This window comes from Mirounga angustirostris, unplaced genomic scaffold, assembly GCF_029215605.1.
Source record: "Mirounga angustirostris isolate CCGP_5_RB_7025 unplaced genomic scaffold, mMirAng1.0.hap1 SCAF_5, whole genome shotgun sequence".
Lineage (NCBI taxonomy): Eukaryota > Metazoa > Chordata > Mammalia > Carnivora > Phocidae > Mirounga > Mirounga angustirostris.
In genome coordinates, this window is record NW_026991713.1 from 95,858,353 (window position 1) to 95,868,583 (window position 10,231).

The following is a 10,231-nucleotide window of genomic DNA, read 5'->3' on the forward strand; positions in this document are numbered from 1 at the left end:
CCCCTGCTTGTGAGCTCTCTCTCTTCCTAACTCAAATAAATAAATAATAAAACCTTAAAAAAAAAAAAAGAAATGGATGCATGAACAAAGGATGAAAAAAAAAACCCTGCAGTTCATAACTACCGGGGTTCATGGAAGCTAAGAAACAGAAGATACAAATCTGACTAATCACATTCATCATGGACTAAAGTGGAGGTAGGGAGTCAGAGATCCCACCAATCAGAGGAATCAGATATAAAATATCTTCAACACCCACTCTGGGGAAGTTCAAATGGTATTCAATTTCTACACAAAGCTGTACCTCACAAGCTTCTCCAAGAAAAAAAATGGCAGCATTGCTATCAAAAGTTTGGTTGAAGGGTGTGCCGTAGGCAGTAACATACCCATCAAATGTTCCCTTTCCTAGGTGCTAATGACTAATTCTGGCCAATGAAATGCAGGTAGGTATCACATGTGTCCCTTCCCAGTGGAGGCAGTGAGAAGCCCAAGTGTGACTCTCTAGTCTCTCACATTCTTGCCCCAGAAGCTGCATGTTCCAGATGGGACATCGACAAGATGGCAGAGCCTTCAGTCAGCCTAGGTCCCTGAGTTAGTAAGGAGAGCAGAGCCCTCCACTGACCACAATAGATCTGTAGCACAGTGATAAGTAAATCTGTGTGTGTGTGTGAACTACTGAGCTTTTTGTGTTAACTTGTTCCAGGGTATAATGTAGTCTATTCTAACTGATGTCAAGGAGAAAGAAGACTTGGAAAGAAGATGGAATCTGCCACATGGAGAAGATGCTTCTTCATAGTTTCCTGGGTCCAGGCTTCATTCTGGGTATTCATTCCAAGCTGCTCTCTCAGATATCAGCGTGCTTCCTCTGTTGGACTCTGTTGGTTCCCAGTTACCTTTTCTGATTTACTGACAACTAGATCGGAAACCCTTTTAAGAGCAACTGGGCCTGGCAACATCTCCTTTCTCCTTTTATCTCAGTCTGTGCTAATAGCCACACCCCCATTTCCCTGCTTTCTTCTTTCAGCATCTTGACATTAATCCTTAACCATCTCTCCTTTCCTCTAGGTTAGTCAATTTATCACCTTTGGATTTATTTTTATCCTTCCACATTCCCATACTAATGAAAAGGCAGTGTGTCCTTTAAACCTCTTCCATTGCTTCTTGGTTTCCTGAGCGAACCTGATTCCTGGATTTAGTGCTCCATGCTCAGGCTTTAATTACCTTCGTGGCCTTTGGGTAAGAAATAACTTCCCTGAATTGCTTCTTTTCCTCAACCCAAGAAAATGGCACATTCAAAACACATGTCCTTGTGAGCACAGGGTTGGGGCCCCTACCCCTTGGAAGGGCCCATACAGTTTGAGACCCTGAAGTTAAGCTTTATTAGCTTTGTGATTAATCCACCTCTGGTCAGAGCTTAGGGAATTAACAGTCCAGAGCACTTTGAGTTCTTATGGGTAGTGATTCTTAAGCCGCTTAAATCCAAGGTTAGTGCTAACACAGTTTGCTCTCCAACCCAGAAGACAGCTCAAAGTCAAAGAAAAGAAGAGCAGAATCTGGACATCTGAGCCATCTATAACTGACACACAGCCCTCAAAGCTAGATGCTCCCACGTGGGTGCTCTGCTGCACGTGGAGCTTTGGTGCAGCTTAAAGTCCTGCCTGCAGACCTGCTTGACAACACTGAAAATGCAGCAAAATTTCTTCTTCCTTTTAACATCTAAAAGGCCTGTAAACAGGCTCTCTTTTCTTTATCTTTGAATCTTTCCCCATCTGGGCATGCCAGCTGAGTCCCCTGCAGGCTACAGACATCTCCTGAGTTCCTGCAGGTCCAAAGGTTGGGGTAAAGCCTATATTCCCTATTTTACCTCCCAGGTGCTGCTACCAGAGTGAATAAATTTTCAACTCATTTATTTATGTGCCACTTAATCTCCTAGACTAGATTTGGAGGGGAGTGGCTCTGTATCTCCAATGTCTATAACTTACTAGATGCTCAACTAATGTTTATTGAATGAATAACCCTGTGCTGGACACTTAGGAGAAATGATCTGGTGTAAAAAGAATGATTTTTGAGACTATTACTTAGGTAATTGATATTTTAGCTTCAGTGGCATAAGATTTTAGCAGTTAACAAATTCCAGTTTTTAAGAACAGAAGCAGCTTATCACCCATGAATGTATAATTAGCAGCAAATGCTGCCAATCTCTCTGTCTCCAAAGATACACAGGACAAACCACAACATACGAGCAGGTGGAAACTTATTACATCTTAATCAGACACCACGGAAGAAACAGGGTATTACATATGTAGTTAACATTTGGCTGCTTTTCAAGTAAAACCACACAGGAATATAACAGGAAGAAAAGAATATTACTACAAAGGTTCTGCGATACTGTTTATATGATATAAGGTAGAGATGAGGTACAGAAAGAATTCTTTTGCTTATGAAAACAGCTTAATTAGTCTTTCACATCTTGAAAGGAGAGTCCTCTTGAGCTGATCTTAAAGGATACTGTAAAGACCAAGACAACTAAATTGTTCTGCACAATAAAGTAAATTGCCAGTTGGAGTAACAACAGAGAGAAGAGGAGCCGGAGGTCAGAATGCAGGAGTAGGAGATGTGTGTGCCTCACAGATTTCTATGAGGATTTTCCCAGGAGGTTCACCAGCTCAAGAAGTTTGATCCTCCCTGACCTGAAACTTACAGATGCTGACCTGAAGTGAAAAGTAATTAGTCATTCAAAAATGAATGGTATCCACAAACCCATTCCTACATATTACCCCATCAGCTCCAGTAACGTGGCAGGATGTCGCCTGAACAGTAAGAAGGGAAGAAAAGGAATCAAAGGAAAGTATGGAAGAAAACCAAGGAATAGGGACTTATATGCACCCATCTGAGTAAGACTGTAGAGAAAGGGACAACAGTATAGAATAGTTAATAGAAAAGTTAATAGATGATCTGTTCCATCCTCTGGATGTCACAGATGCTGATGATCAACTGTAAGAAGTTTGGGTCCTTTTTGAAAATGAAGTTTGCATAGCTTTCCAAATGTTAGAGGCATGGTGGCTTTTCCATGTTGGCTTTTCCAAGATGGATAAACAGTAATATAGCAACAAGAAACCAGCTTACCCGGTCAAAGCACTCAATAGAAACTACCAAAGAGGGGCGCCTGGGTGGCTCAGTCATTAAGCGTCTGCCTTTGGCTCAGGTCATGATCCCAGGGTCCTGGGATCGAGCCCCACGTCGGGCTCCCTGCTCCGCGGAAGCCTGCTGCTCCCTTTCCCTCTCCCCCTGCTTGTGTTCCCTCTCTCGCTGTGTCTCTCTCTGTCAAATAAATAAATAAAATCTTTAAAAAAAAAAAAAAGAAAGAAAAAGAAACTACCAAAGAATACAACATCATGTCACCCAAATTGTTAGCAAAATGGTACTTGGTGGGGAGGGAGGAGTGTCAAGGAGATTCTGTACAAACAAGTATGGTGCTAACAACAAATTCTCAGAGAAAAAGAAATTGCATGGGTGAGGAAATGATTAAGATATTGGCACACAGAAGAGAGTAGTCTAGAATCCAACTAGAAATCCAGAGCCATTTATTATATCAATTTATTAGAATGATTCCTGCAGCATTTTCCCCATTAGAAATAGTAGAGGAGAAAAAAAAAAGAAAAGAAATAGTAGAGGAGAAAGCCCATCAAAATGCTCACATCAAACAACATACATTTTTTAAAGAAAGTTGTATTCCTCAAAGGAGAAAGAAGGAAGATCCCTAAATGATATGGTTAAGATCATGGGCAGTCCTTTGGCACCCCCTGCTGTTGGTCCAGTGTTGGCAATACCAAATGGTTTGGATTCCTTCTTAGACTGGAACATCTGCGTATGATGTTTTCTTCTTCTGTTGGGTCATTTATTCAAAGAGACTGAGGTTATTTGGTTCTTTTTTTTTTTTTTTTAAGATTTTATTTATTTATTTATTTGAGAGAAAGAGAGAGAGACAGAGAAACAGCATGAGAGGGGAGAGGGTCAGAGGGAGAAACAGGCTCCCTGCTGAGCCGGGAGCCCGATGTGGGACTCGATCCCAGGACTCCGGGATCATGACCTGAGCCGAAGGCAGTTGCTTAACCAACTGAGCCACCCAGGTGCCCTATTTGGTTCTTTTTTAGACAAACAAAAAAAGTGGTGCCTTGAACTAGCTGTTTAAACTGAGAAGAAGCAAAACGCAAAGAACGAGGACTCCAGGATGAGTTTACCTCCCTTCGAATCTTGGGTATGACTTGGGCTTTCTTCTAATGTGATCCAAACAACTTAGGGTAACTTGAGCTGAGAACCAGAAGAATGTCAGAGAATTTCAGATATGTAGTAATGGTAGTAATAGTTTTTGCTGCATAGTAGTAGCTGCCAGGTGTTGTTAGTGGAGTCAGCACAGGAATTTTTTTAACTGATAAAGCCTGTGTAGTCCAACTTAAAGGAAAAGTGGTTTAAACTCTGTCCTCTGGGGAGCACCTGAGTGGCTCAGTTGGTTAAGCGTCTGATTCTTGATTTCCTTCAGGTCATGGCTTCAGGGTCATGAGATCAAGTCCTGCAACAGGCTCCACACTCAGTGGGGAGTCTGTTGGAGATTCCTTCTCCCTTTCTGTCTCTGACTCTCCCTCCACTCTAATAAATAAATAAACCTTTAAACTCTGTCCTCTTGGAAATTTTGGCAATTATTTGAAAATTTTATCGATTTAGATAGATATTAACCCAACTGGAGACAAACAAGTTTTTTCTTTATGACGTTTGAGATTAAGCAATTCAGCAGGGATCAAGGGATAAGAGTTCCCAGGCTCCCAGAAAACTTTGGCAAGAGTAGAGCTTAGAGGAGAACAAAAAGGGCCCCAGTGGCAGCCCTTCATCAAAACAAGGAACCAAGTGCCTAAGGGGATAGAATAAATGTGTGGTTTGCTGGAAATCCTTGAACAAGCTGTTTTAGATGTTTTATTCTGAGATTGTGGGTGGGGTTTTCCACCAATTCAGTTATTTCTTTTCTTTTCCTTTCTTTGAAATACAAGACTATCTTGAATATCTAGAGTGACTGAACTTCAGTAATTGTCATCTTTGGTTTGAACAAGTGAAGGTTTGCTTTCCCAAATGAGTGCCCAAGAAAACTGAAAGATGGTGAGTAAAGAACCCAAGATGATTTCAGGACCCCAAGGGAACCCCAGCCTTTTGATTCGGAAGCAGTGTCTGCTGTATATTTTTGGAGAAAAGAAATAGGTAAATTGAATAAAACCAGCCAGAAGAAACTTTGGAGATGCCAGGGCTAAATTCCTTTCAAATATATTATCACAAATTGAAAGATATTTTATTGAAAACCTTCTTGTTGGGAGCCTAAGATCTTAAAACCCAAAAATAGAAGTTATGATGGCAAAAATAAATATGAGAATTAAATTTTAATACAAGTTCCCTTGGATTAAAGTAACTGATGTGTGAATTTCAGATATACAAGATTTCTATATACATTCCTCCAATTTTTCCCACAGTATAAAATAAAACAGCAAATGTGGCATTATAGTTTATGTTAAGACTTTGGAATTTTCTTTCTAAAAGGCTAGATTAAATGAAACCTACTAAATTACGTATACTTCCCTTAGAGAGAAAGTAAGTTGTTACCTTTGCCATTATTTAACAGCTTGTAAATGTATATATATATGTGCAAATCGGTGTTTAAATAATTTTATGTAACTAATATTTAAATTTAATAATATTTAAATTTAATAATTAAATTTAATTGAAATAATTATTATCTTTATAAAAGGGTTTACTTAAATCTTAGTCGTTAATACAAATTATGTAGACTGCAAAGTTACCTTACATCCACAATGTGAGTAAAATTTTAAGCTGTCACATAAAGCTCTGATAAATTCAGATTATCGACGGTAATTATATTGTTCATTGAAGCTAGCTTCAATATAATTCCTAAAATCCCAAAATGACTTTAGAACTTTAGAATAATACAATACAGTAATTATTAGTTAAGAGTCTGTATTTATTTGAAGATTTCAAAAGTCATTAAATTCAATACCTATTCACGTTTTTTAAATGTAACATTCACAATTTTTTTAAAAATCTCTTAGCAAATGAGGAAGTTTCCGTAAACTGACAAGTTGTTTTTACCAAAAAAATTACAGCAAAATCATTCTTACTTGTGAAAAATAGGAAGCATTGAATGTACAAGCAAGAAAAAAACACTTTTATAAAGATTTTGGTTTTTTAAAGATTTTATATATTTATTTGAGTGAGAGAGCACGCACAAGCAGTGGAGGGGGGGCAGTGGAGGAGGGGCAGAGGGAGAGGGAGAAGCAGACTCTCCGCTGAGCAGGGAGCTGGGAGGACTCAGGGTTCAGTCCCAGGACCCTAGGATCATGACCTGAGCTGAAGGCAGATACTTAAATGACTGAGCCACCCAGGTGCCCCTTTAAGGTTTTATTTTTAAGTAATCTCTAACCCAATGTGGGGCTTGAACTTACAACCATAAAATCAGGAGTCACATGTTCTACTGACTGAACCTGCCAGGTGCCCCAAGAATGAACTCTTTTATTCAGTATTCTACTGGAGGCTCTAGGTAGTACAGTATGATAAGAAAGTAATTACAAGATTGAAGAGGAAGAAATAAAAAGGTCATTGATTTTATATGGTAAGATTGTCTATGATCTAAAAGAATATACTGTCAGATTAATTAAATCTACTGAATTCATAAAAGAATTTGACAACTGGATATAAATTCACTATACAAAAAAAAAAATCAACTGCATTCTCATACCCCAGAAATAAAAAATTTTAACACATAATTTAATAAAGACAATATATATAGCCATAATAATCACAAGTACCTAGAAACAAATCTAACAATTCTAAAACCTTACATTAAAACAATAACAAAGATCTAGGGGTGCCTGGGTGGCTCAGTCGTTAAGGGTCTGCCTTTGGCTCAAGTCATGATCCCAGGGTGCTAGGATCGAGCCCCGCGTCGGGCTCTCTGCTCTGCGGGAAGCCTGCTTCTCCCTCTCCCACCCACCCCCCGCTTGTGTTCCTTCTCTTGCTGTGTCTCTCTCTGTCAAATAAATAAATAAAATCTTTAAAAATTTCAAATAAAGCAAAACATTTCAAAAAAAACATCTAAGTAAGATAAAAAAAAAGATCTAAGTAAAACTGAAAGTTTTCATTCTGTAAGTTTCACAAAAGAATCATTGTAAAGATGTCAGCTCTCCCAAAACTGATCTACAAATTAAATGCAATCCCAATTAAAATCTCAATAGGCTTTTTTGTGGAACTTTATAAACTCTTCACATATATATTATATAATAAATATACATATAACATATAATATTATGTAATATATAAATAAATATATAATAAATATATATAAAATACATATATGAGCAAAGTCTCAAGAATTTGTGTTTGAAAACTTAAAATGAATAAACTGAGAGAAGAGACTTTCTCTGAAAGAAACAAAGACTATGACAAAGTTAGATAATGAAGGCAAGCAGTCTTGGCATAGGGATAAATAAAAAGATAAATGAAACTGAATAAAAAGGCAGAAATAGATCTACATGTATATGGGCTCTGGAGAGATGACTAGAGGAAACACTGTAAATAACTAGAAAAAAGAAGTTGTTCAATGTATGGTTCTGGAGTGCTGGAATAATTAATTATCCAAATGGGAAAAAATTAATTGGGTCTTTACCTCACACAATATGTGAAAAAATCAATTTGAGATGGGTTAAAATTTCAAATGTAAAAATCAAAGCATTAACATTTACAGAATAATATATAGGATATTTCTAGTCCTTGAGGTAGGCAAGGACTTTTTTTATTTACACACAGAAAGCACTACTCATTTTTCTAAAAGAGTAAGAAATTCAAATACATTAAAGTTAAGAACTTCTGTTAATCAAAAAATACCAGAAAGTTAGTGAAAAGACAAGGCACAGACTGGGAGAAGTTTTTTGTAATACATATGAATTAGTCTCCAGAATATATAAAGATCTTCTTTAAAATCAGAAATAAAAAGATAACCCAATGGGAAAATGCAATGAACATAAATTGGGCAATTCACAGAAGGGGAAATATGAATGGCCAATAAACATGGAAGGATGCTCAATCTCTTTATTAGAGAAATGTAAACTAAAATCACAATGCAATACCATTTTGAAATCACTGTAATGTAAAAACTAGTGTCTAACAATACCATGTTAGAGAACAAGTTGGAATCCAACAGTAAGTGTGGGAATGATATAGATCAATAGGAATTCTTACACACACTGACAGGTGTATATGATGGAATGGAAATTGGCACACTCACTTTTGAAACAATTCAGCATTACCTTATGAATTAAACACTCACAATTCTACTCCTTGGCATATACCCAAAAATTGTTTGCACATGTGCATGAGGAGACAGCTACAAGAATACTTAAGCAATGATTTGTTCATTATAGCCAAAAGTAGAAACAATCGAAGTATTAATCAACAAAAGAATGAACAAATAATTTGTGGTATACTTGTAAACTGCAGCTGTATACTGAAATATGAATGGTAATTATGCCCACCTTCCTCTCATGCTTCAGTGCTTCCCTACAGCCTCGGCTGTTCTAGAATCCTATCGTTTTACTGACACAAGGGAACTGAGGCTTATACGGGACTCAGTATAGCTTTTCAATCAAGTCTTGAGCCCAGGGACATTTTCTATTACTCATTTATTTTATTGAATTTATTCTTCTTTTGGAAGTCATCTAAATTCTGTACATTAGATTTCCTAGATCTGTCCTCCTAATCCCGTCTTTCCCTCATTTTTATTTTTATGGGTTTTTTTATTTATTATTTTTATTTCTATATAGGTATCTATAGTTTTTGTATTTTTCAGAACATTAATTTAGTCCGCAGCTGTAATCATCCTCTGTTTCTGTTTCCCTATTGCATTTTTACTTAGAAAATCATGTCTATTGGTTCTAGGAAGTCCTTTTGTGCTCTTTTGGCATTTTCTTGAGAATTCCCGTGTGTGTGTGTGTGTGTGTGTGTGTGTGTTGTTTCCTGAGGTTCTCTTCTGATTCTCTTATCATCTGGCCATGGGCTATGGTTGAGTTCCACCCAATACTTTCATCAGCCCTACCCTGTGTAAATGAAAGCAGGACCATCAGAGGTGCAGTACCCCAGGCACCAGAAAGCAGTGCATCCAGATCCGGTGGCCTCTGCCATGCCACTCGTGGTCAAGGCTATCACTGCTCAGTCATAGTCACTGCGGTTCCCTGCCACCGTCACTGTCTCTATGGTGCTGCTCTCTTCTGACACAAAGCATCAGGGGCCCCTCACTAATGACTCATAAGCTCTGTTGCCAAGCTGCAGCTTGCAAAGAGCTTTTTCCCACACCACACAGCTGCCGACACCGAGCCCTGCCACTGAAGAGCCTCTGTGCAGGACACACCCCATCGCCTGCAGAGGTCCCTCTCTAGGAGCTGTGTTCTCCCTTCCGTAACGAAAGCAGCTGAGGGGAGCCTGGGTGGCTCAGCTGTTAAGCCTCTGCCTTTGGCTCACGTCATGATCCCAGGGTCCTGGGATCAAGCCCCACATCGGGCTCCCTGCTCCACGGGGAGCTTGCTTCTCCCTCTCCCACTCCTCCTGCTTGTGTTCCCTCTCTTGCTGTGTCTCTCTGTCAAATAAATAAAATCTTTAAAAAAAAAAAAAGCAGCTGAACGAGGTCTCCAGCTCACTCACTCCATGGCTTTGTTCTGAAAGAGAGTGTACCCTTCAGAGTCGCTCCTTAAGGGGCGCCTGGGTGGCTTAGTTGGTTGAGCATCCGACTCTTGATTTCATGATCTCAGGGTTGTGAGATCAAGCTCCGTATCAGGCTCTGCGTTGGGCTCTGTGCTCGGCGTGGAGCCTACTTGGGATTCTCTCTCTCTCTCCCTCTCCCTCTGCCCCTCCCACCCCCACTCGCAATAAATAAATAGATAGATAGATGATAGATAGATAGTACATTTGTTTCCATGATGAGGGGTTGCAAACGAATGAAATGAGAAACACACACAAACACGAAGCTATTGCAGTAATCCAAGAGATACGATATGCCCCTAAACAAAAATAATAGCAAAAATAAAGAGACCAGAGGAAACTTGTGAGCTATATTGAGGAGGGAGACCCTATGGGACTGAGTAGGTGACTGAAGAAGTATTACAGGACAATAAGGAGTCATCCAGATCCA